The sequence below is a fragment of the Tamandua tetradactyla genome, chromosome 4, assembly GCF_023851605.1.
Source record: "Tamandua tetradactyla isolate mTamTet1 chromosome 4, mTamTet1.pri, whole genome shotgun sequence".
Taxonomy (NCBI): Eukaryota; Metazoa; Chordata; class Mammalia; order Pilosa; family Myrmecophagidae; genus Tamandua; species Tamandua tetradactyla.
Window position 1 is genome coordinate 53,997,717 of NC_135330.1, and position 24,944 is coordinate 54,022,660.

At 38.8% G+C, this 24,944-nt stretch overlaps 1 long non-coding RNA gene across 2 annotated transcripts in view; it reads left to right on the forward strand.

The window, feature by feature from the left end:
* The window catches only part of LOC143678960 (uncharacterized), a 72,992-nt gene that overhangs the window by 22,062 nt on the left and 25,986 nt on the right, over positions 1 to 24,944 (forward strand). Inside the window, exon 2 of one of the 2 annotated variants that reach the window (XR_013173500.1) lies at positions 18,326 to 18,419. This is a non-coding gene — a long non-coding RNA (uncharacterized LOC143678960). Of the gene's footprint in view, positions 1 to 18,322; positions 18,420 to 24,944 lie in introns of both variants that reach the window. The other variant, XR_013173501.1, reaches the window with a different exon arrangement.

Here is a 24,944-nt window from a genome sequence, read left to right on the forward strand (position 1 = left end):
TAGCTAATGGTTCACCCATCTCTAGCTTCTGTGTATTGCTAAGTCCCCTATATTCTGTATTATAAGCCTCTGATTATAACTTTATGCTGGTCATAAAAATGGAATCATACAGTATCTGTCCTTTGTCTTGGGCTAACTTCACTTAGCGTGATGTCCTCAAGGATCATCCATCTTGTCATGTGCTTCAGGACATCATTTTGTCTTACTGCTGCATAATATTCCATCGTATGTATATATCACATTTTGTTGATCCACTCATCTGTTGATGGGTATTTGGTTTGTTTCTACCTTTTGGCGATTGTGAATAATGCTATTATGAACATCAGTGTACAAATGACTGTTTGTGTCATTGCTTCCAGCTCTTCTGGGTATATACCAAGTAGTGCTATTGCTGGGTCATAGGGCAGCTCGATATTTAGTATCCTAAGGAACTGCCAAACAGCCTTCCATAGTGGCTGCACCATTGTACATTCCCACCATCAGTGCATAAGTGTCCTAGTTTCTCCACATCCTCTCCAACATTTATAGTTTCCTGTTTGTTTAATAGCAGTGATTCTTATAGGTGTGAAGTGATATCTCATTATAGTCTTGATCTGCATTTCCCTTATAGCCAATGAAAATGAGCATCTCTTCATATGCCTTTGAACCATCTGTATTTGCTCTTCAGAAAGATGCCTATTCATATCTTTAGCCCATTTTATAATTAGGTTGTTTGTTCTTTTGTTGTTGAGTTGTGCAATTTCTTTGTATTTAAAGGAAATTAAACCTTTGTCTGATATGTGATTTCCAAATATTTTCTCCCATTGAGTTGGCTGCCTCCTCACCTTTTTGACAAAGTCTTTTGACGTGCAGAAGCATTTGATTTTGAGGAGTTCTAATTTATCTATTTTTTCTTTTGTTGCTTGTGCTTTGGGTGTAAAGTTTAGGAAGCTACCTCCTGTTACTAAGTCTTGAAGATATTTCCCTACAGTTTCTTCTAGAAGCTTTATGGTGCTAGTTCTTATATTTAGGTGTTTGATCTACTTCAAGTTAATTTTGGTGTAGTGTGTAAGATAAGGGTCCTCTTTCATTCTCTTGGCTATTGATATCTAGTTCTTCCATGCCCAAGTATTGAAAAGACCATTTTGTCCCACTTCAGAGTATTTGGGGGCCTTGTCAAAAATCAGTTGACCATAGATTTGATGGTCTATTTCTGCACTCTCAACTCAGTTCCATTGGTCAATGCCAGTGGAACTGGTCTTTGTGCCAATACCGTGCTATTTTGACCACTGTGGCTTTATAATAGGTTTTAAAGTCAGAGAGTGTTAATCCTCCGACTTCATTCTTCTTTCTTAGGATGCTTTTAGCTAATCCTAAAGCTAATCCTTTTTTAGGATGCTTTATGTGGAAGGGAAAGGGTCTCTTTCCCTTCCACATAAATTTGATAGTTAGCTTTTCCAAATCTTCAAAGTAGGTTGTTGGAATTTTAATTGGTACTGTGTTGAATCTGTAGATCAATTTGGGGAGAATTGACATCTTAGCTATATTTATCTTTCCTATCCATGAACAAGGAATGTCTTTCCACCTACTTAGATCTCCTTTGATTTCTTTTAGTAATGGTATGTAATTTTCTGTGTAGAAGTCCTTTATGCCCCTAGTTAAGTTCATTCCTAAATATTTGATTCTTTTAGTTGCTATTTTGAATGGAATTTTTTCCTTAAATGACTCCTCAGCTGGGTCATTGCTTGTGTATAGAAATGTTATTGATTTTTGCACATTAATTTTACACCCCACCTGCCACCTGGTTAAATTCGTTTATCAGCTCAAGTAACTTTGCTGTAGATTTCTCAGGATGGTCCAAGTGTGGTATCATATCATCTGCAAATAATGAGAGTTTTAATTCTTCCTTTCCAATTTAGATACCTTTTCTTTGTCTTCCCTGATTGCTCTAGCTAGAACTTCTAGGACAATGTTGAATAATAGTGGTGACAGTAAGCATTCTTGTCTTGTACCTGATCTTAGGGGGAAAGCTTTCAGTCTCTCTCCATTGAGAATGATGCTGGCTCTCAGTTTTTCATATATTTACTTTATCATATTGAGATAGTTATCTTTGATTCCTGTCTTTTGGAGTGTTTTTATCGGAAGAGGATGCTGAATTTTGTCGAATACTTTTTCAGCATCAATCGAGATGATCATGCGATTTTTCCCTTTTGATTTATTAATGTGCTGTATTACATTAATTGATTTTCTTGCATTGAACCATCCTTGCATTCCTGGTATAAACCTCAGTTGGCCATGGTGTATAACTTTTTAAATATGTTGTTGGATTCGATTTGCTAATATTTTATTGAGATTTTTGCATCTACATTCATTAGTGAGATTAGCCTGTAGTTTTCTTTTCTTATAGCATCTTTACTCAGTTTTGGTATTAAAATGATATTTCCTTTATAAAATGAGTCAGGTAGAGTTCTTTTTTCCTCAATTTTTCTGAAAAGTTTGAGCAGGATTGGTGTTAGTTCTTTCTGGAATGTTTGATAAAATTCCCCTGTGAAGCCATCTGGCCCTGCGCTTTTCTTTATAGGAAGATTTTTGATGACTGATTGAATCTCTTTACTTGTGATTGATTTGTTGAGATCTTCTATTTCTTCCTGAGTCAGTGTAGCTTGTTTGTGTGTCTCCAGGATTTTGTCCATTTCATCTAAGTTATCTAGTTTGTTGGCATATAGTTGGCCATGATATCCTCTTATGATTTCTTATATTTCTTCTGGGTCTGTTGTAATGCACCCCTTCTCATTTCTGATTTTGTTTATTTGCATCTGCTCTCTCTCTCTTTTTCTTTGAAAGTTTTGCTAGTAGCTCACCAATTTTATTGATTTTCTCAAAGAACCAACTTTTTGTTTTCTCAATTCTTTCTGTTGTTCTTTTGTTCATCCATTAATTTCTCTCTGCTTTAATCTTTGTTATTTCTCTTCTTCTACTTGCTTTGGGGTTAGTTTGCTGTTCTTTCTCAAGTTCCTCCAGGTTGGCTGTTAAGTCCTCAATTTTTGCTCTTTCTTGGTTTTTAATATAGGCATTTAAGGCAATAAATTTCCCTCTCAGTACAGTCTTTGCCACATCCGATAGGTTCTGATATGTTGTATTTTCATTTTCATTCATCTCCAGATATCTAATAATTTCTGTAACAATTTCTCCTTTGACCCACTGATTCTTTAAGAGTGTGTTATTTAATCTCCATATATTTGTGAATATTCTCATTCTTTAGTAGTTATTGAGATCCAACTTCACCCCATTGTCATCAGAGAAAATGTTGTGAATAATTTCAATGTTTTAAATTTTATTAAGACCTATTTTGTGCCCCAGCATATGATCTATCCTGGAGAATGTTCCATGAGCACTAGAGAAGAATATATATCTTGGTGTTTTTGGGGTGCAGTGACCTATATATGTCTGTTAAGTCTAATTCATTTATCAAGTTATTTAATTTTTCTATTTCTTTGTTGTGCTGGTTTGAAAGGAACCATGCCCCCCTAGAAAAGCCATGTTTTAATCAAAATTCCAATTCATAAAGGTAGAATAATCCCTATTCAATACTGTATGTTTGAAACTATAATCAGATCATCTCCCTGGATGACGTGATTTAATCAAGAGTGGTTATTAAGCTGGATTAGGTGACAACATGTCTCCACCCATTTGGGTGGGTCTCGATTGGTTTGCTGGAGTCCTACAAAAGAGGAAACATTTGGAGGAATGAGGAGGTTCAGAGAGAGCAGAGAATGCTGCAGCACCACGAAGCAGAGAATCCACTAGCCAGCGCTTTGGAGATGAAGAAGGAAAATGCCTCTCAGGGATCTTCATGAAACAAGAAGCCAGGAGAAAAAGCTAGCAGATGACACTGCTCACCATGTGCCCTTCCAGCCAAGACAGCCCTCTTGGACCAAGGTATCTTTCCCTAGATGCCTTAGATTGGACATTTCTATACACTTGTTTTAATTGGGACATTTTCTCGGCCTTAGAACTGTAAACTAGCAACTCATTAAATTCCCCCTTTTAAAAGCCATTCCATTTCTGGTGTATTGCATTCCAGCAGCTGGCAAACTAGAGCACTTGTTCATCTTTTGTCTGGTTGTTCTATCTACAGAGGAGAGTGGTGTATTGAAGTCTCCTACTATTATTGTTGAACATCTATCGCTCCCTTCAGTTTTGCCAATGTCTGTCTCATGTACTTTGGAGTTTCCTGATTGGGAGCATAAACATTTATGATTATTATATCTTCTTGGTGAATTGACTTTTTAATTAGTATATAGTGTCCTTCTTTGTCTCTTATGATGTCTTTACATTTAAAGTCTATTTTGTCCAATATTAGTATAGCTGCTCTTGCTTTCTTTTGGTTATAATTTGCATGGAAAATCTTTTTCCATCCTTTCACTTTCAATCTATTTGTATCCTTGTGTCTAAGATGAGTCTCTTATAAGCAGCATATAGCTGGATTATGTTTCTTAATCCATTTTGCCAATCTGTATCTTTTAATTGGTAAGTTTAGTTATTGCTGGAAAGGCGGTTCTTTATTCCATCATCTTATCTTTTTAATTTTATTTATCAGATCTATATATTCTTTTCCCTCTTTCTCTTTGTATTATTTCAATTACCCTTAGTGATACTCTTCAATTCTGTGCCCTCCTCCAGACCTCCATCTCTTGTCTTTTTTTTTTTTCAGCAGGCAGAACTCCTTTTTAATATTTCTTGTAGGGCTGGTCTCTTGTTGACAAATTCTTTCGGAACTTCTTTGTCTGTGAAAACTTTAATCTCTCCCTCAATTTGAAGGACAATTTGGCTGGGTACAGAGTTCTTAGCTAGAAGTCTTTCTCTTTTAGGATCTTGAGTATGTCATACCACTGCCTTCTCACCTCCAGGGTGCTAGTTGAGTAGTCTGAACTCAGTATTATTTGGTTTCCCTTGTATGTAGTAGAGGTTTTTCTCTTGTGCTTTCAGCATTTTCTGCTTCTCTTCAACATTTGACAGACTGATTTGTATGTGCCTTGGGGAAGGCCTATTTGGATTTATTCTGTTTGGAGTTCATTGGGCTTCTCTGACTTGTATATTTATGTCCTTTATGAGGGTTGGGAAGTTTTCCCCAATTATATTCTCAACTACTCTTCGTAGCCCTTTACTCCTCTCTTCTTCTTCTGGGACACCAATGATTCTTATATTTGTGTGCTCTGTTTAGTCTATCATTTCCCTGAGTTCCAATTCAATTTTTTCCCATCTTTTTTGCCATTTGCTATTTTGAGTCTTCAAAGTCAATTATCCTGCCCTTTATATCACTTATTCCTTCTTCTGTCTCTTCAAATCTGGTATTGTGTGCCTTTAGTATGCTTTTTATTTGGTCAACAGAATCTTTAATCTCTGTGATATTTGCTATTTTTCTATTTATTCTTTCAAATTCCTATTTGTACTCTTCTACTGTTTTCTTGATCTCCTTTATGTCATTTACTATCCCACTTATTTTATTAAATAGAGTTGTATGAACATCTTTGATTAGTTGTTCCAGCTTCTGTGTCTCCTCTGGTGTTTTAATTTGGTTATTAGACAAGGCTATATCTATCTGCATTGTGATATGCTTAGTGATCTGTTGTCTTCATAGTATGTAAATATCTTGATTGATTTACTTTGGGAGTTGATTTTTTTCAGTAGTCTAAGGCCTCATGTTTGCAGGATGGCTGTACATCAGGGAGCAGGGCACGGGGTGGGCACTCACTATGGTGATTTGTTTCAGGGCAGGTATAGGTGCAGGTTAGGGGTGTTATGTTGATGCTTGTGAATGTGGGCACCCAGCAGCCTGGGAGAATGTAGCTGTGTGGGTACACTGGTCTGGGGGGCATAACTCTGGTGTGTGCTGGTCTAAGGCACAGGGCCCTTTGTGTGCATGCGTAGAGCTGTGGCAGCAGGTCAGCATTATGCCTTCTTGGATAACAGGCAGATGTGACCTGGCTGTGCAGGTCAGCACTTTCTGAGAGCTGAAAAGTGAGACTGAGGACTGTGCGCATGTGTGGTTCTAGGACTGCTCTAAAATGTGGTTCCCAGAGCTGAATGACATAATTTGGGGCCCGTGCGCATGTGTGGGCTTGGGAGTGCCATAAATGGATGTGGATGCACAGAGTTCAGAGTGGGCAGAGTGAGGCTGTGCAATGCTATTGGCAGGGGGCAGGGGTACCCTATTATGGAGTTTAGTGCCTGCAGCCTTTATGCACTGGCAACAGACGAGGGAACAAGGCAGAGGAGGTAGTGCTCAGGATGGGTGCAGAGGATGTGGGTTAGGCTGCACTTGGGATGGAGGTGTAGGGCAGGTACATACACTGGGGGCTGGTGGGGTGGGGGTGCCTGGAGCACCGGAAATGGGAGTGGGTTATGGGGTTCAGATGTGCAGGGTATGGGGATGAGTCGCCAGTCATGGGGCTGCACTGGTGAGGGTGGCATGCCCAAGGAATTGACCTGGCTTACTTCCTAGTTCTGCTCTCCTGTTCGTGCACTCCCGTGGGCTCAGTGGCTCTGCAGCTCCATGCCAGACTACAGCTTTCTACCTCTCAGTTTCTTGGCCTCTGCAACCAGGGCTGCTCCAATTGGTGCAAAAGGATGTCCCAGGTCAGCCGCTCTCCCTAATCACTGCCTCAGTCACCCTCCTATCCTTTCTCTAACTTTCCCATGGAGCAGGGCTAATCTCGAGCTACTCTAGTTGGTCGTCTTCCCAGAAGTCCTCTCTCCTTGCATTTTATAGTAAAATTTGAGAAGAAAAGAATCAACTGAGAATGAAACTCTGGTGCAAAGGAACAAACAATTGATGATTTGGAGAATTTTCAGCCTACACTGATATTGTGTTCTGAGTCTAGGGCCAGAAGTAGCTCTATCAGGGATTTCCCTGAGCTTCTGTGAAGTGAGTCCCTAGAGGACAAGGCTTTATTTGAGGAGTTACCTGAACACCTCTTTACTAAAGAGGGTGTGGCTGAACATAGATCAAGGCAGCCATGTCAGAGAAAATCAGGATTCATAATGCTGTTATTTGGGAAGGATCTAGGTAAAATACTTTTTTGTCTGATGGCTTTGATCTCCTTGAGCTGCATGCAAAACCAACAAGGGTTTTGTGAAATTTGTATAAACAGAAGCATTGCCAACTGACTGAAAGGGACAGAGGAGGGACAAGTTGAATGATGAATGTCTTCAAGGAAAGAATCATGGAAGTATAGGCCTGGAATGAAAAGTACTCCTCTGTCCAATTGTGGAAAGGGCAGGTCTGTTCCAGCTCTGGGAGTGGGCACATCTGCCAAACCACTTGGAGGGATGGGCTCTTGCCCTGATGTTTGAAGAATGTTCAACTGCCATCCCAAAGCTTGGAGAGGATGGGGCCTAAATCCCCGTTTTCAGCAAGACTGCCAGTCAGTTTTCAGCAAGACTGCCACTCCAGTGCTTGGGGAGGGTGAGACCTAGGTTCCAACATTCAGGGAGAGCATGACTCCTAAGCAAGAACTTAGAAATGGTGTGGCTGCTACTCCAGCAGACCAGGAGGACAAGGTATTGATCTCCAGGTGACTCAAATCTTGATATATAATGGAGTTTCCTTTGTTTGGTTTCATACTTGCTTGAGACCTATGACCCCTGTTTTCCTTCCAATTTCTCCCTTCTGGAATGGGATTGTTTACCCTATGCCTGTCCCACCATTGAATTTTAGAAGCAGATAGGGTATTTTTTAGATTTTAAAAATCTACAGACTGAAAGGAATTTTTCCCAAGGATGAACCACATCCATATCTGATTTTGATGAGACTTTGTACTTAGCATTGTTACTGAAATGACTTAAGACTTTGGGGATGTTGTGAATGTATTTTGCATGTCAGAAGAAAATGTCTTTTGAGGTTCCAGAGGGAAGACTATGGTAAATTACGCTACTCCAGAGAAAACATTTTCTTCATCTTAACGCTATTCCTATGGGTGTGAACCCATTATAAAAAGGCCCTTTGAAGATGTTATTTTTAGCTAAGCTGTGGCCAACTGAATTGGAATGTCTTTTTTAAAAATATTTTTACTGAGAAATCTTCACACACATACATTCCATACATGGTGCATAATCAGTGGCATATTCACCACTATGATCATTTTTTTTGAACATTTTCATCGCTCCAGAAAGGGAAATGAAAAAAAAAACAAAACACCTCATACATACCATATCCCTAACCCCTCTCTCTCATTGACCACTGGTATTTCCATCTACCCAATTTATTTTAACCTTTGTCCCCCCATCACTTATATATTTATTTTTATCCATTTTTTTTTTTTACTCATCTGTCCACACCCTGGATATAAGGAGAATCAGACACTTTTCACAATCTCACAATCACATTGTAAAATTTTTTTCTTTATGCAATCATCTTCAAGAATCAAGACTACCAGAACACAACTCAATGGTTTCAGATAATTCCCTCCAGCTGCTCCAATATACCATAAACTAAAAAGGTATTTCTGTATAATGCATAAGAATAACCTCCAGGATAACTTCTCAACTCTGTTTGAAATCTCTCAGCCACTGACACTTTATTTTGTCTCATTTCTCTCTTCCCCATTTTGGTCAAGAAGTCATTTTCAATCCCTTGGTGCTGGGTCCTGGTTCATGCCAGGATTTCTGTCCTATGTTGCCAGGGCTATTTACACCCCTGGAAGTCATGCCCCACATAGAAGGAAGGACAGTGAGTTCACCGGCCGAGTTGGCTTAGAGAGAGAGGTCACATCTGAGCAACAGAAGAGATTCTTTGGGGGTGACTCTTAGGCTTAATTTTAACTAGACTTAGCCTATACTTTGCAGGAACAAATTTCATGGGGCAAACCCCAAGATCCAGGATTCGACCTATGGATTTGGTTGCCCCTTCTCTTTGTGAGAATATCAGAAATTCTCCAAGTAGGGAAGTTTAATATTTCTTCCTATCTCCCCAGTCCCCCAAGGGAACTTGGAAAACAGTTCTTTATTCATTGCCCAAATCACTCTTGTATCCTTTTTTTAACTGGAGCATCACACTAACCTGGTCAAACTAAGAAAATCTCCTGCCCTATTCAAGATTCTATGTACTTATGATGTTCAACTAAACTGACAATATAATATTAGGAAATGCACTATCCAAAATATAAATTATGCACCAAATAAGCATCTCTCTCTCTCTCTGTAGTCTCACACAGAAGTTGAAGTTTTAAAATATGTATTTGACCTGTATTCTGATATAGCTTAGTCCTATCCAGATCAGCTTCATTCATATCTCTACTCAAATTCTAATCACTTTTTCAACTTTTTAAACTGTTCCTGGATGTTGCACTGCTGACTTTCATACCTTCTGATCTCTAGCTTTGAGTCTCAGGTGTTCGAAGTTTCTGGGAACAACCAGGTTATAAATAAACAGCTCAGTATCTCAGAATTTAGAAATAACAGCTACACCTCCTGAATATGTGTGACTGCTGTAAAAACTTATAATATAGGATCCTTTACAATAGGCCTCAACCTGATAAACATTTTCTCTTGGTACCAGGAGTGGTTCTTAAGAAACTGAATCTTAAAAATGGGTTTTTATGAATGGTTTTCTACTCTGACTGGACTCAAAGACACTAGGGACTCTGATTCCTGTAATCAGAATGACACTCCCAATCCATGGAATGTGTTGGCAAAAGAAATACTCAAAATATCACCATTCAATTCTCCTAATGCTTTGCTTGTATGAAGCCAGGCTCTGGGGGTAATGTTTTTGACACCTTTACAGAGTTTTGTAGAAATAAGAGGTATAGAGATGTTGGTTGGTTGTTGTTAGATACACTGTCTACATTAAGGAGTGAAATGGATGGGCTTAAGGCTTCAAACAAGAAGCTTAAGCGCTGTCTGACAGATGTAGACATTTCTATGAGTATCCTGAAGGAAAATCTTATTTCTGGTAGCTGTAGACTTGAGAGCTCTGAAAATCAGATTCAGAATCTTACTGTTAGAGTAACAATGTTACAACATAAACTGAAATCTCAATATTGCATGGTGTCTGCTGTTAAAGTGAGGGCACTGGTTGGAAAGGAGTGGGACCCTGAAAAATGGAATGGTGACATATAGATTGGTAATGATGTTGAGGGTGAGGTTGAAACCCTAGATCATGCTGAGTCTTCTCTAGATAATCCTGTAATCATTTGCCCTGGGGACATAACTGCCCCACATCCAGCCTGCCTTGAGGAGTTGGCCACCCAACCTCCTCTTGAAGGGATTAGTCCTAGAGTGATTAATACTGTTTCACCAGATGAAACTGCACATGAAGGCCCTGAAGCAAATGGCCTGGAAGATATTTCTAATTCTTTTCATGACCCACCCCCACTACCCCTCATTTCTTCCAGACCTATAACTAGACTAAAGTCCCAACAGGCCCCAAAAGATGAGGTACAAAGTATTATACATGAGGACATATGTTAAACTCCAAAAGTGAATTTTCCAATTTATATAGACAGAAATCAGGGAAATATGCATGGCAATGGATTTTAAGGGTGTGGGATAATGGTGGGAGGAATATAAGGCTGGATCAGGCTGAATTTATTGATATGGGCCCACTAAGCAGAGATTCTGCCTTCAGTGTTAAGCTCGAGTGGTTAGAAAAGGTATTAACAGTTTGTTTGGATGGTTGGTTGAAACATGGATCAGAAGGTGGCCAACATTACCTGAGGTTGAAATGCCAGAACTGCCCTGGTGTATTGTAGATGAGGGTATCCAGAGGCTTAGAGAGATTGGAATGTTAGAGTGGATTTATCATGCAAAGTGTTCTAGTTAGCTAGCTGCCGGAATGCAACACACCAGGGATGGATTGGCTTTTAATAAAAGGGGATTAATTTGTTGGTTCTTCAGAGGAAAGGCAGCTAACTTTCCACTGAGGTTCTTTCTTACGTGGAAGGCACAAGATGGTCTCTGCTGGTCTTCTCTCCAGGCCCCTGGGTTCCAACAACTTTCCCCGGGGTGACTGCTTTCTGCATCTCCAAAAGCCTGGGCTGAGCTGCTAGTGCTGAGATGAGGAATGCCAAGCTGCTTTTTCTGTGCTACAATGCGTTCTCTCATTTAAGCACCAGCCAATTAAGTCAAACGTCACTCATTGCAGCAGACACGCCTCCTAGCTGACTGCAGATGTAATTGGCAACAGATGAGGTTCACGTACCGTTGGCTTATGTCTGCAGCAACAAGATTAGGTATGCTCACCTGGCCAAGTTGACAAATGAATCTAACTAACACACAAAGCCTACTCTTACACCCCAGGAATGTCCGGAGGATGCACCTTTACCCAGAACAGTGAGAAATAAATTTGTGAGATTAGCATTATCATCCCTAAAGAGCTCTGTGGTTGCACTTCTCTGTAGGTCAGATATTACTGTAGGAACTGCCATCACAGAGCTGGAATCCTTAAACACAATGGGGATGACAGGATCCCGAGTTGGCAGAAGCCAGGTGGCAGCACTTAATCACCAAAGACAGGGTAGACCCGGCTATTATAATAGACAGCAAACCCAAAGCAGGTGTCAAAATTATATGACATGTACAGATTTGTGGCATTGGCTAGTAAATCATGGGGTACCTAGAAATACAATAGAAGGGCAGTCTGCTAAATTCTTGTTGGAGCTGTATAAACAAAAGAGTTCTAAGTCAAGTGAACAGAAGTCTAACCTGAATTACAAAAACACAGAGTCATGGCCCCTTAATCAATTTCCAGGCTTGAAACAGTTTACAGACTCAGAGCCCCTTGAATGAAGGTCCCTTTGGGGGAGAACCCTGTTACACAGCCACAAATTTATACTGTTAATCTTCCTCCAAGCTTTCCCCAGGGAGACCGATGGCCTTTTATCAGGGTAACTGTGCATTGGGGAAAAGGAAATGATCAGATATTTTGGGGATTATTAGACACTGGTTCAGAATTGACATTAATTCCAGGGGACCCAAAACCTCACTCTGGTCCACCAGTCAGAGTGGGAGCTTATGGAGGCCAGGTGATCAATGAAGTTTTAGCTCAGGTCCATCTCACAGTGGGTCTAGTGGGCCCCTGGACCCATCCTGTACTTATTTCCCCAGTTCCAGAATGTATAATTGGTATAAACATACTGAGCAACTGGCAGAACCCCCACATTGGCTCTCTAGCTCATGCAGTGAGGGCTATTATGGTGGGAAAGGCCAAGTGGAAGCCACTAGAACTTCCCCTCCCTAGCAAATTAGTAAATCAGAAGCAATACTGGATTCCTGGAAGAATTGCAGAGATTACTGCCACTCTTAAGGACTTAAAGGATGCAGGGGTGGTGATTCCCACCACATCCCCATTCAACTCTCCTATTTGGCCTGTGCAGAAAACAGATAGGTCTTGGAGGATGACAGTGGATTATTGTAAGCTCAACCAGGTGGTAACTCCAATTGCAGCTGCTGTTCCAGATGTGGTATCATTGCTTGAGCCAATCAATACATCCCCTGGTACCTGGTATGCAGCTATTGATCTTTCAAATGCTTTTTTCTCAATAGCTATTAGTAAGGACCACCAGAAACAGTTTGCTTTCAGCTGGCAAGGTCAGCAATATACTTTCACTGTCCTACTTCAGGGGTAAATCAACTCTCCAGCTCTATGTCATGATCTTGTCTGCAGAGACCATGATTATTTCTCCCTCCCATTATATTGATGATATCATGTTGATTGGACCTAGTGAGCAAGAAGTAGCAACTACTCTAGATTTACTGATAAGGCATTTGCATGTCAGAAGATGGGAGATAAATCCAACAAAAATACAGGAGCCTTCCACCAGAGTGAAATTTCTAGGTGTTCAGTGGTGTAGGACATGTCGAGATATCCCTTTTAAGGTGAAGGAGAAGTTGCTGCATCTGGCCCCTCGTATGACCAAAAAAGAGACACAATGCCTAGTTGGACTTTTTGGATTTTGGAGAGAATGTATTCCTCATTTGGGTATGCTACTCCAGCCCATTTATCGAGTGACCAGAAAAGCTGCTAATTTTGAGTGGGGACTTGAACAAGAGGAAGCTCTGCAACAGGTCCAGGTTGCTGTACAAGCTGCTTTGCCACTTGGGCCATATGATCCAGAAGATCTAATGGTGCCAGAAGTGTCAGTGCCAAATAGGGATGCTGTCTGGAGCCTTTGACAGGCCCCTATAGGAGAATCACAACACAGACCCTTAGGATTTTGGAGCAAAGCCTTACCATCTGTTGCAGATAACTACTCTCCTTTTGAGAAACAGCTTTTCGCCTGCTACTGGGCCTCAGTAGAGACTGAATGCTTAACGATGGGCAACGAAGTTACCATGAGACCTGAGTTGCCTATCATGAGCTGGGTGTTGTCTGACCCACCAAGCCATAAAGTTGGGCATGCACAGCAGCACTCTATTGTAAAATGGAAATGGCATATACGAGATAGAGCCAGAGCAGTTCCTGAAGGCACCAGTAAGTTATATGAAGAAGTGGCCCGAATGCCCATGGTCTCCACTCCTGTCACATTACCTTCTCTTTCCCAGACCAGAGCTATGGCCTCTTGGGGAGTTCCTTACAGTCTATTTACTGAGGAAGAGAAAACTCGGGCCTGGTTTACAGATGGTTCAGCACGATATGCAGGTACCACCCGAAAGTGGACAGCTGCAGCATTTCAACCCCTTTCTGGGGTGTCCTTGAAGGACAGTGGTGAAGGGAAAGCCTCCCAGTGGGCAGAATTATGAGCAGTGCACCTAGTTGTTCATTTTACTTGGAAGGAAAACTGGCCAGAGGTGCATTTGTATACTGACTCATGGGCTGTTGCTAATGGTTTGGCTGGATCGTCAGGGACTTGGAAAGCCCATGATTGGAAAATTGGTGACAAAGAGGTCTGGGGAAGAAGTATGTGGATAGAACTTTCTGAGCGGGCTAAAAACATGAAGATATTTGTGTCTCATGTGGATGCACACCAGAGGGTGACTTCAGCAGAGGAAGATTTTAATAATCAAATGGATAAGATGACCCGTTCTGTGGATACCAGCCAGCTTCTTTCCCCAACAACTCCTATCATTGCCCAATGGGCTCATGAACAAAGTGGTCATGGTGGTAGGGATGGAGGTTATGCATGGGCTCAGCAACATGGACTTCCACTCACCAAGGCTGACTTGGCTACAGCCACTGCTGAGTGCCCAATTTGCCAGCAGCAGAGATCCATACTCAGCCCCCAATATGGCACCATTCCCTGAGGTGACCAGCCAGTGACATAGTGATAGGTTGATTATATTGGACCACTCCCTTCATGGAAGGGGCAGCGATTTGTTCTAACTGGAATAGACACGTACTCTGGATATTGGTTTGCTTTCCCTGCACACAATTCTTCTGCCAAAACTACCATCCATGGGCTTACAGAATGCCTTATCCAGCATCATGGTATTCCACATAGCCTTGCTTCTGATCAAGGAACACACTTCACAGCAAATGAAGTTCGGGAATGGGCACATGCTCATGGAATTCTCTGGTCTTATCATGTTCCCCATTATCCAGAAGCAGCTGGATTGATAGAACGGTGGAATGGCCTTTTGAAAACTCAATTACAGTGCCAATTAGGTGGCAAAAACTTGAAAGTCTGGGATAATGTTCTCCAGGAATCTGTGTATGCTCTGAATCAGCATCCGCTGTATGGTGCTATTTCTCCAATAACCAGGATCCATGGGTCCAGGAACCAAGGGGTGGAAATGGGAGTGGTACCACTCACTATTATCCCTAGTGATCCACTAGGAAAATTTTTGCTTCTTATCCCTGTGACCCAGAGCTCTTCTGGTCTACAGGTTTTAGTTCCAAATGGGGAGTGCTTCCTCCAAGACAAACAACAATGATTCCACTGAACTGGAAGTTAAGACTGCCACCTGGTCACTTTGGGCTACTTATGCCATTGGATCAACAAGCCAAGAAGGGGATAACATTATTGTCTGGGGTGATTGACCCTGACTATCAGGTGGAAATAGGATTGCAACTACATAATGGAGATAAAGAAGAGTTCTTGAAATATAGGAGATCCCCTAGGGCGTCTTTTAGTTCTACCATGCCCTGTGATTAAAAGCAATGGAAAACTGCAACAACCCAATCCAGGAAGGACTAGCAATGGCTTTGAAACTTCAGGAATGAAGGTTTGGGTCACCCCACCAGGCAAAGAACCACGGCCAGCTGAAGTGCTTACTGAGGGTAAAGGGAACATGGAATGAGTAGTGGAAGAAGGTAGTGATAAATATGAACTTTGACCACGTGATCAGTTACAGAAACGAGGACTGTAATGCTGTTTTATTCATGCTATACTATTTAAGTTGTAAGGTATCAAGTTTAAGAATGAACATTTCCCAAGGATTTTTGCCCTATTCTGGAGAGATTTAATGTGTTTCCAGTTATATGCAGGACAGTTGAGTATTGTTAGGTAAAAGAAAAAATGTGTATTTTATTGTTTTTATTTGGAAATTGGGTAAGGTTTAAGTTGATATATATAGCTGCCAAGTTGACAAGGGGTGGACTGTCATGGTCAGGTTCATGTGTCAACTTGGCCAAGTTGTGGTACCTGCTTGTCTGGTTGGGCAAGTGCTGGCCTGTCTGTTGCAATGATGACATTTCATAGAATTAGGTCATGATCAAGTCAGCTGCATCCACAGCTGATTCCATTTGTAATCAGCCAAAGGGGAATGTCTTCTGCAATGAGTGATGCTTAATCTAATCACAGGAAGCCTTTTAAGGAGGATTCAGAAGAGACAGGCTCTATTCCTGCTTCAGCTGGCAAGCCTCTCCTGTGGAGTTCATCCAGACCCTCCATAGGAGTCGTTGGCTTCACAGCCTGCCCTGCAGATTTTGGGTCTGTGTTCCCGCAGTCACATGAGACACTTTTATAAATTTTATGCTTGTGAGTGTTCCCTGTTGATTCTGTTTCTCTAGAGAACCCTAACTAATATACCCTGGAAGAAACAAGCCTTTCAGGCTCCAAAACCATGAGCTGTTTAAACCAACCTACCGTGTGGTATTTGTCATAGCAGCCAGGAAATTAAATCCTATAGGTTTTCCCAATTTCCTATCATTACAATGAAGCTTAAAATTATCTTTTACATAAAACACGGAATTTCCAAATTAGGAAAGGTGGCTACAACCTATTTATTTTGTGAAGGGTACTTATTTAGGCTTTGAATAGTTTCTTAGTAAAGGAGAGTAGGAAATATAGTTAGAGAATAGAGGAATATAAACTATAGAATGCTTTGAATGCCATGTGATGATTAATGATACGATAGAAAATAGTATTGAACTATTGAAAATAATGATTGGCTCAGTGAAAGCAATGTTTAAAGGAAAATGTTCCAGTTGTGAAGTCTTAATTTCTATGACTATGGCTTCATTTACCAAAACTATCAAGGTTTTAAAGAAATGATAGCACTTTATGCTGATACCTTCTGCTACCACTTATATGTAAACCCAATGTGATCAAAATTCTCAATCTGAGATTTTGGAGAGTTTTTCAATAATAAGCACTGGGGCACAGAAATGTCCTAGGAATGCTAATGGTGATGGAGTTTGGGCAGCTATTGGTCTAGAGTCCAAGTCTCCACTCCCTATTTTCTTCAGTCTCCAAAAACCATTCATCTCTTCCCCTCCTCCCCAGAATAAATAATTTATTTATATATTAAATTTATTTATAGATACAAGTGTACTTCATGGGAATAAAACCACAGCTTATGTATTGGATAAAAAAAATTTGCTGAAGATTCTGCAAGTTCATGTACCTTGTGATTATTCACCTAGATGACAACCCAAGTTCCTCGAAGAACAGGATCAGCACTTGAATCTCTGCACTGCTTTACCCTCCCTTGTCATGAGCCATGCATGCAAGAAGTTCTATGAAATCATTATTTATAACAGGATATTAGGAAAATGACACTATTCAGAGTACCAAAGGTTTTAGAAATTAATATTGATGTCAACCATGACAACTATTCAGAATTATTCATGTTCGTTTCTTCGTAGTGTCACAATGATTTATGATGTGAATAGGGTTTTTTTTCATATTGTTTTTCTACTTGTATCCTAGGCTCTGTTGCTATTTCACCTTTTCTGCGGTGGTGATAATTGAATGAGGAAAAAGGCCTCATTTGTTCTCATTTCTGAGTAGGTACATAAATTATCTGGAACCAGTGCTGCCCCCTGAGCTCTGTGACTCAGTTTTTAAAAAGATGTCTTTACTTATCTTTAAATGAAATATAATTTCCAAAGTATTTGTAGTGTTTTAATAAAATACATTCATTTATGCCAATAAACTGACAAAATAATTATTTTTCTTATAACTTCTCAAATTTATTATATCTGCATTCCTCCTACAACTTTATAAAATATTTCTAAATTAAACCCCCAGAATGAGCTGAGACTCAGCATCAGGGGATTGAGAAAATCTTCTTGACCAAAAGGGGGAAGAGTGAAATGAGACAAAATAAAGGGTCAATGGCTGAGAGATTCCAAACAGAGTTGAGAGGTTATCCTGGAGGTTATTCTTGTGCATTAAATAGTTATCACCTTGCTAGTCAAGATAAAATGGAGAGGCTGGAGGGAACTGCCTGAAAATGTGGAGCTGTGTTCCAGGAGCCATGTTTCTTGAAGATGATTGTATAATGATATAGCTTTCACAATGTGACTGTGTGATTGTGAAAACCTTGTGTCTGATGCTCCTTTTATCTACCTTATCAACAGATGAATAAAACATATGGAATAAAGATAAATAATAGGGGAACAAATGTTAAAATAAATTTAGAGTGAAATGCTGGTGATCGGTGAGGGGGAGAGGTGGGGGTGTGGTATGTATGATTTTTTTCTGTTTTCTTTTTATTTCTTTTTCTGAATAGATGCAAATGTTCCAAGAAATGATCATGATGATGAATATGCAACAATGTGATGATATTGTGAATTACTGATTATATATGTAGAATGGAATGATCAAAAGTTATGAATGTTTGCGTTTTTTCTGGTATTTTTTGGTATTTTAAGAAAAAAATAAAAAAATAATAAAAAATAAAAATATAGTTAAAAATATTTCTCAATTAAATATTTACAGAATTAAGTAACATAAATATGTACATTTGAAATATATCCAGTGATTTTGCAGCGGGTCTTTCCTTCAAAGGAGACAATTTTTTTTTGCATACCACAAAGTACAGTTATTTTTATTGATTTTTTTAAATTTAAAAGCCTTTTAAGAATGCTCTAGCTTCTTACTCTTTTTTCTCTTGAGGTGTGTAATAGGCCTTTGTTCTTTTTGGTAGTCTCATTCATTTCCCCTTTATCTCAAAGCAGGGTTCTAATCTGCTTTTGGGGAGTTATCACTCTTCCACTTGGCGTAGTCTTGGTGATTCAGCTCTGCAAATCGAGGTGCACTGCCCTGCCGCAGGTAAGCTGTTCTAATACTCTCCCTGGACTTTTACAGAAGAATGAGAAGAGAAATGGTTAGAATCCACTCATTTGAGTGGTAGCTTCCTGATAAAATTATATGTGAATCTATTGCCATACTCTTTAAAATGTGGTTCAATTCTTTGCAAAGTTTATGTTCTTAAAGTGTCCTCTGTTCTATAAGGCATTAAGTATTCTGCCAATATATATTTTTTTCAAGTAACATATTACTTTTAACTTAGGAACTCTAAGTTTTTACATATGAATCTAGCCCAAGACAGTATTCACCAAGATTCAATATCTTTGAAGTTTTTATACCCTGGCTGGAAATGAGAATTTATAATTGCTAGAAGGAGCTCACAGTTGAATACATCTTGATGACTGGCACATAATACCCAGTTCAAAGAAACAATCAGTCAGTTGCTTTGTCCTGGCCTGCTCAGCTACATTTACTAGGGAACTTCAAACTACAGACTTAGCTTTGTAGAGCTACTCACATTTTTTTATCAAGGCAGTACAAGTCAGGAAACAGAAATAGTTTCATTACCTGAGAATACTCTTTCACATGCTCATTAAGATTGGACTTTCACCTTATTTCCTATCATGGTTTTTTTTTCAGCCTGTTTAACTGAGCTTCTGCCTGGACTTGTGTGATTTGTTTCTCTTTCCCCTCTGGACCTAGGTCTTCATTTTAAACACAGTCCATGTGCCTGATTATATCATGTCAGTATTTTCTCTATAGTAATCCAGCCCCAGTGTCTCATAGCATGATCACCAGATGAGGTTCTATTCTGAATGAACCAACTTGACACCTACTGCCTCGGGGCATGATTCCTTCTTTAACATTTTCTCTCAAGTATACTGTCAACCTTGTACATTTATGATGACATATTCAGTCTATGCATTTTTTTGCATACTATCCCTTCCCTATAAAAGGTATATATAAAAGCTTTTCATAGTAAAATCTTTTAGGTACATGTTAAATTTCATATATTTATATTCTTTAAAAATTCATGTTGCCTAGTTTTGAGACTCAAAATAATTCCAAAGTTCTTTGATTCTACTGTCTTTATTAAACTTCTCAGTTTGGAAGACCGTTGTGGTAGACTGATTTATGTACCCTAATTTAGCCATGTTTTTTATCTTAATCCACATTCCTGTGGGTGTGAAACCTTTGTAAATAGGACCTCTTGAGGATGATATTTTTAGTTAAGGACTGTCCCAACTGAATGAGGGTAGGTCTTTGTATATATTACTGGAGGCCTTATAAAGAGAAGAAACTAGAAGCCTGAAATTGGAGAAGGCCACAAAGGAAGAAGCCAAAATTAGCAAAAACCAAAAAAGCAGACAAAAGGAAAGGATGTTGCCATTTGATAATGGACAGAGAAACAAGCTAAGGAACCCCAAGGGTTGCTGGCAGTGAGCACCAGAATGCTACAGACTCAGAGAGAAAGTAAGCCTTGCTGGTATCTTGATTTGGGACTTCATTTAGCCTCAAAACTGTGAGCTAATGAATTCCTGTTATTTAAACCAACGCATTGTGTGGTATTTGTCATAGCATCCTGGTAAACTAAGACAGCCAGAAACCTGAGAATCATCCTGAATGCTTCCTCATTCCACACTTTTCACTCACAATCAATAACTGAGTCCTGCCAGTGTTTCTTGAATTGATTCTTCCTCTCTGAGAGAACCCAATACCCCCTATTAGGGCTTTGCACTCTGAAAATTGCACTAGCCTTCTACTTTGACTCTTTGCCTTCAGCTGTCCCTTTCAAAGCTGTCTTCCTAAGCAGTGATCGTTTAATGCTATATCGGACCATGAGACTGCCTACTTCAAAAGGCTCTTGTGATCTTGGGAATCACTGAAGCAGTTTGTCAGCATCAGTAATACCTTGGAAACATTTAGAATACAAAGTCCTAGCTCCTGTCCAGAGATGTTATACTCAGAACAGCCAGATTTGACACCACCGCTCAACCAGATTGTGTCCAAACTGCATAGCTTGACTTCTAAGTCTTGGTCACTGTATTCCGGCTCAGCTTCATTTCCCACCATTCTCCAGTGCTCATTCTAGTTTCAGACTCTTTATACATTTCTGCACTCATTAAAACATTTCAAGATATCTTGCCTTTTTGCATTCTCTTGGCTTAGAACATCCCTGTGTCTCCTCTATATCCTTATGTGGATAAGGTTATACAGGAGGCAAAAGGGCCAAGAAGATACATTGCCTTGGTTTGAATAGGAACTCTATCCCTTATGAACTGTGTGGGTTTGTGCAAATTATTTAAACTCTTCAAGTTTTACTGTCTCATTTTCATCCTTAACTAAATAAAAGCAACATTAGTTCCTGCATCTTAATACTATGCTAAAGATTAAGTAGGTAAATTCTTGAACATGCTTACAACAGTCACTGGAACTTATGAAGGTGCCAATATATTCAAGTTTATCTTATATTAAATGTTTTTTTTTTTACTTGTCTTTCTCATTAGACAAGGATTTTTTGAGTGCAAAGATCATTTATTAAATGACTTTTGGATCTTTAATGTGGCGCAAAACCTGCCACAAAGTAAGTAAATAAGCACTTAATAAATTTTGGATAAATTAATCTGAATTGTCACCATTAATTGTCAAAGACAGACTTCTGTCTAACTTATTGTTTTAGTTTCCTAGGCTGCTTTTAGGCAAATTCCTTGCAATGATTCAGCTTAAATAATGTGAATTTATTTACTCATGGTTTTGAGGCCAGGGAAATATCTAAATCAAGGCATTATCGGGGTAATATTTTCTCCCCGAAGACTGGCTGTCAGTGATCCTGGTCTCCTTGCCACATGTTAAGGCACATGGTGGTGTCTGCTGTCCTCTCCCTTCTCTTCCAGGATTTGTTGATTTCAGCTTCTTTCTTCCATGCTTTTTCTCTCTCTCTGTCTGAATTTCATTCTCTTTAAAGGACTCCAGTAATAGGATTAATACCCTCCTGATTGAGATGGGACACACCTTAACAGAAGTAACCTCATTAAAAGACCCTAATTACAATGGATTTACATCCACAGGAATGGATTAAATTTAAGAACATGTTTTTCTGGGGCACACAGAGCTTCAAACTACCACACTCATCAGCCATATAAAAGGGGAAATATAATTTTGAACTCATATTTTATTTGCTGTTTATTCAATAAAAAATATTGAATATAAAAACTGTTTTTATAAAAAAGCCAAAATTGTGGCAACTAGCAGAAGCACCACAGACATGCATTCTGTGCTGCCCCCTAATGGTATTTGATTTCAATACACTGCTATCTTGGGCCTCCAAGCATATTAGCCCAGAGCATTTATTATAATACCATTCATGCTCAAATGGATGAGCAAGCCAAGAGTGAATCTGAATGCAGAGCAGAACCTCTCAAGTTCCCAGATAGACAAAGAAAAAGGAGAGACCTGTACTTGACACATACTTTTGCTTTCAGGCCAAAGCCACACCCAGCATCCTAGGGTTGGAGGTGGAGGTGATGAAATAGGCTTTGCGGGTGATTTAGTCCAATACTTCATGATGCTTGCAATGATTTGGATTAATATTAATAGCATGAAAGAAACTCCTTTTCTTAATTTGCTGTGAGATAGTAGGAGAGTGGGAAGGTGTCAGCAATTTCTTCTGTTTACTAAATCATTCTGATTATTATTGAAATGTGCTATAATAATAAATATATATGTATGTCCCCTTCTTTGACTCTCTCACATTACAGATATATCCAAATTTACCCACTTAGTTGATTAAGAGATTCCACTAGCAACTAAAATCCATTCATAAAATCTTTCTTTTTTGTTTTCATATTTTACCATTTCACCAAATCTAAAACAAAATTTTAAAACAAATCAAAAGCTCTCTTCAACCAGATAAATAGTGCTGGAAAATGGACAGCATAAATTTCAATAATATGTGTGCAAAAAATATAGATAAATGGAAAAGAACCAAGTTTAAAAGATTTCTCAAGGTTGAAAAGTAGCTCTTTGAAAAAATAGATTTTATTTCTTTATATGATATGAAAGCTATTTTGGCTAATATTTAAAAATAACAGTTGCCTAGGAAGATAGTTTGGGAAGAAGTTTACTGCAAATTATATCAATCAAAATTATAACAGAAATCTCTTGGGTAAAGAAAAAAGAATGCAAAAGGACAATAGATCATGGGAATACAGAATAGAAGCATAACCACAAGGATGAAATGAAGTGATTACAAAAATCTCCTGAAGGTATTTTCAGAAAGGAATTTTTTCTTAAGCCCTATGTTGAGATGATTCTCAAGCCGTATTTTCAATCTTAATAGAACTATAACTGGTATTATTGAGAAAATTAGATATTATATATCAAATTCCCCTATGCAATTTAGCACATTCATCAACCCTGAAGGAAATATTTGATAATTTAAATTTGTTTTATAGAGATAGTATCATTTTTAACTGATGAGACCTTATGAGTTCCAGGGAAAGGGAATTAATAGAAAGCAGAGATATATGTGTCAGAAATATCCACTGACTCCAAAAACCAAAATCCTGTGGCCATAGATATCAATTGCTTCCAATTTAACCTAGTTCAAATTTGATCTGCCTTTTATATTTATACATTTTACCACTGCACTCTGATTTCAACCTCAGTCCATTACAACTGTTTCTCTGCTACCTCAAGCCCTCCAATCCATTGAGAACTTCATTTTCTCCTTATGTATTAGCCACTTTCCTCCTTCCATTGCTCAGTGCTTATCGTCTCTCATCACTGCTTTAAGTCCCTTACTTATTCTTTAGCTCTGAAAATTCCCATCCTTGGAGCAATCCTGGAGTGTGCAGCTCTGCTTCTACATTGGCATTCCTCTTCATTTTGAGAAGGTTATGCCACTTTGCTTTTTAGGAGTATTATAAAGAAAGAAGATTTCAATTTACTTAGCCCCTTAGCTCTGTTTTCATACCTTATGGATGAATCTTTTGCGGCCTCTCCATTCTTCAAAGTGTAATTCATTTATTCCCTCTATGTAAGTACATGATATGCTCTCACTGTTAGCAAATGACATATCTCTCTGCTTGAGAGAGAAAACATCAGTTGAGAGTTCCTTCAGAAGTACCCCATCCCCATATACCTAGTCTTTTCTTCTGTTTGAGGATTGAGGTATCTAGACCCCATTTTTCCCCACCTCCTCAGGGATATTGCTCCCACAAGTACCCTTTATCTTTCCTGTATCTTCAACCTTACTGGTTATCCTTTATCCCATCTATTTCATACTAAAAACAAACATTCCTTTGGTCATATGTGTCCTTTTGACACTGTCTCCCCTACCCCATATTTTCTTCAGAAGCAATTTTTTGGGAAGTATATCTTGCACTTGTCTCTATGTTCTCACTTCCAATTCAGTTATATAATTGCTGAAGTTTGGATTCTGTCCCAATGTTCCATTGATATTTTTCCATCAAAGTCACCAAAAATTTCCTTACTGCCCAACTCAACAGGCAATTGTTGGTTGTTACAGTATTTTACTTTCCTACAGCATTTACACTGTTCACCATTCTCTCTCCCTTAACTCATTGTCCTCCTAGGTTTCGATGACACCACACCCTGTTCTCTTCCTCTTAAATATCTGATTTAACCTCCTCTAATCATTAAGTATTGGTGTTTTCTAGAGTGCAGTTGTTGACTTTCTCTCCTTTTATTTTACATTCACTTCTCTTCTTGAATGAGATATCAACTTTGTGACCTTAGGCAAACTGCTAAATCTATGTTTTTATCATCTGTAAAATGGAGAAAATTTGAATTTACCTCATAGCTTTATTATGGAGATTAAATGAAAGATGTTCACAATGCCCTTAGAAAGTGTCTGGCATGTGATAATCACTCAGTAAAGTGTTAGCTGTCATGTTGTTATTCATAAATGGGAAGATTAAAAATTGAAAATATAGCAATTATAGCCAAATTAATTTGTACAATAAATGACATTCTCATTACAATTCATATAGGATTGCTGGAATGGAAATTGACAAGCTGCTTATTATATTAAACTGGAAAATAAACTGTGTGACAGAAGGCAAAAAGGAACATTATCATACCAGATACCAAAATGTATTTTAACATTTAATTCAGTTCACTGGCAAAGAAACACACAAAATATTAATGAAAAAAAGATGCATGTATATGAAGATTTTACACATGATAATGGGAGCATTTCTAATCTGCAGGGAAATTTTTTAGAAAATTGGCTATCCATTTGGAAATGAAGTTGGATCCATATGTTACAAAAAATCATAAAAATGAATTCCATATGTATTAAAATCACAACATTTCAAGAACAATACATATTGGAAGCAAACACCAGACACTATGGATGTTAACCTGCAGAGGAAAAATCTTCCTCAATAAGACAAAACACAAAGATCCTAAAGGAAAAGATAGAGAAATGTGGTGACATGGAAATTAATTACTTTATGAAGAAAACATAAGCAAATGTAAAAGACAAGGAACATAGTAGAAGAAATATTTTCAACATGTATG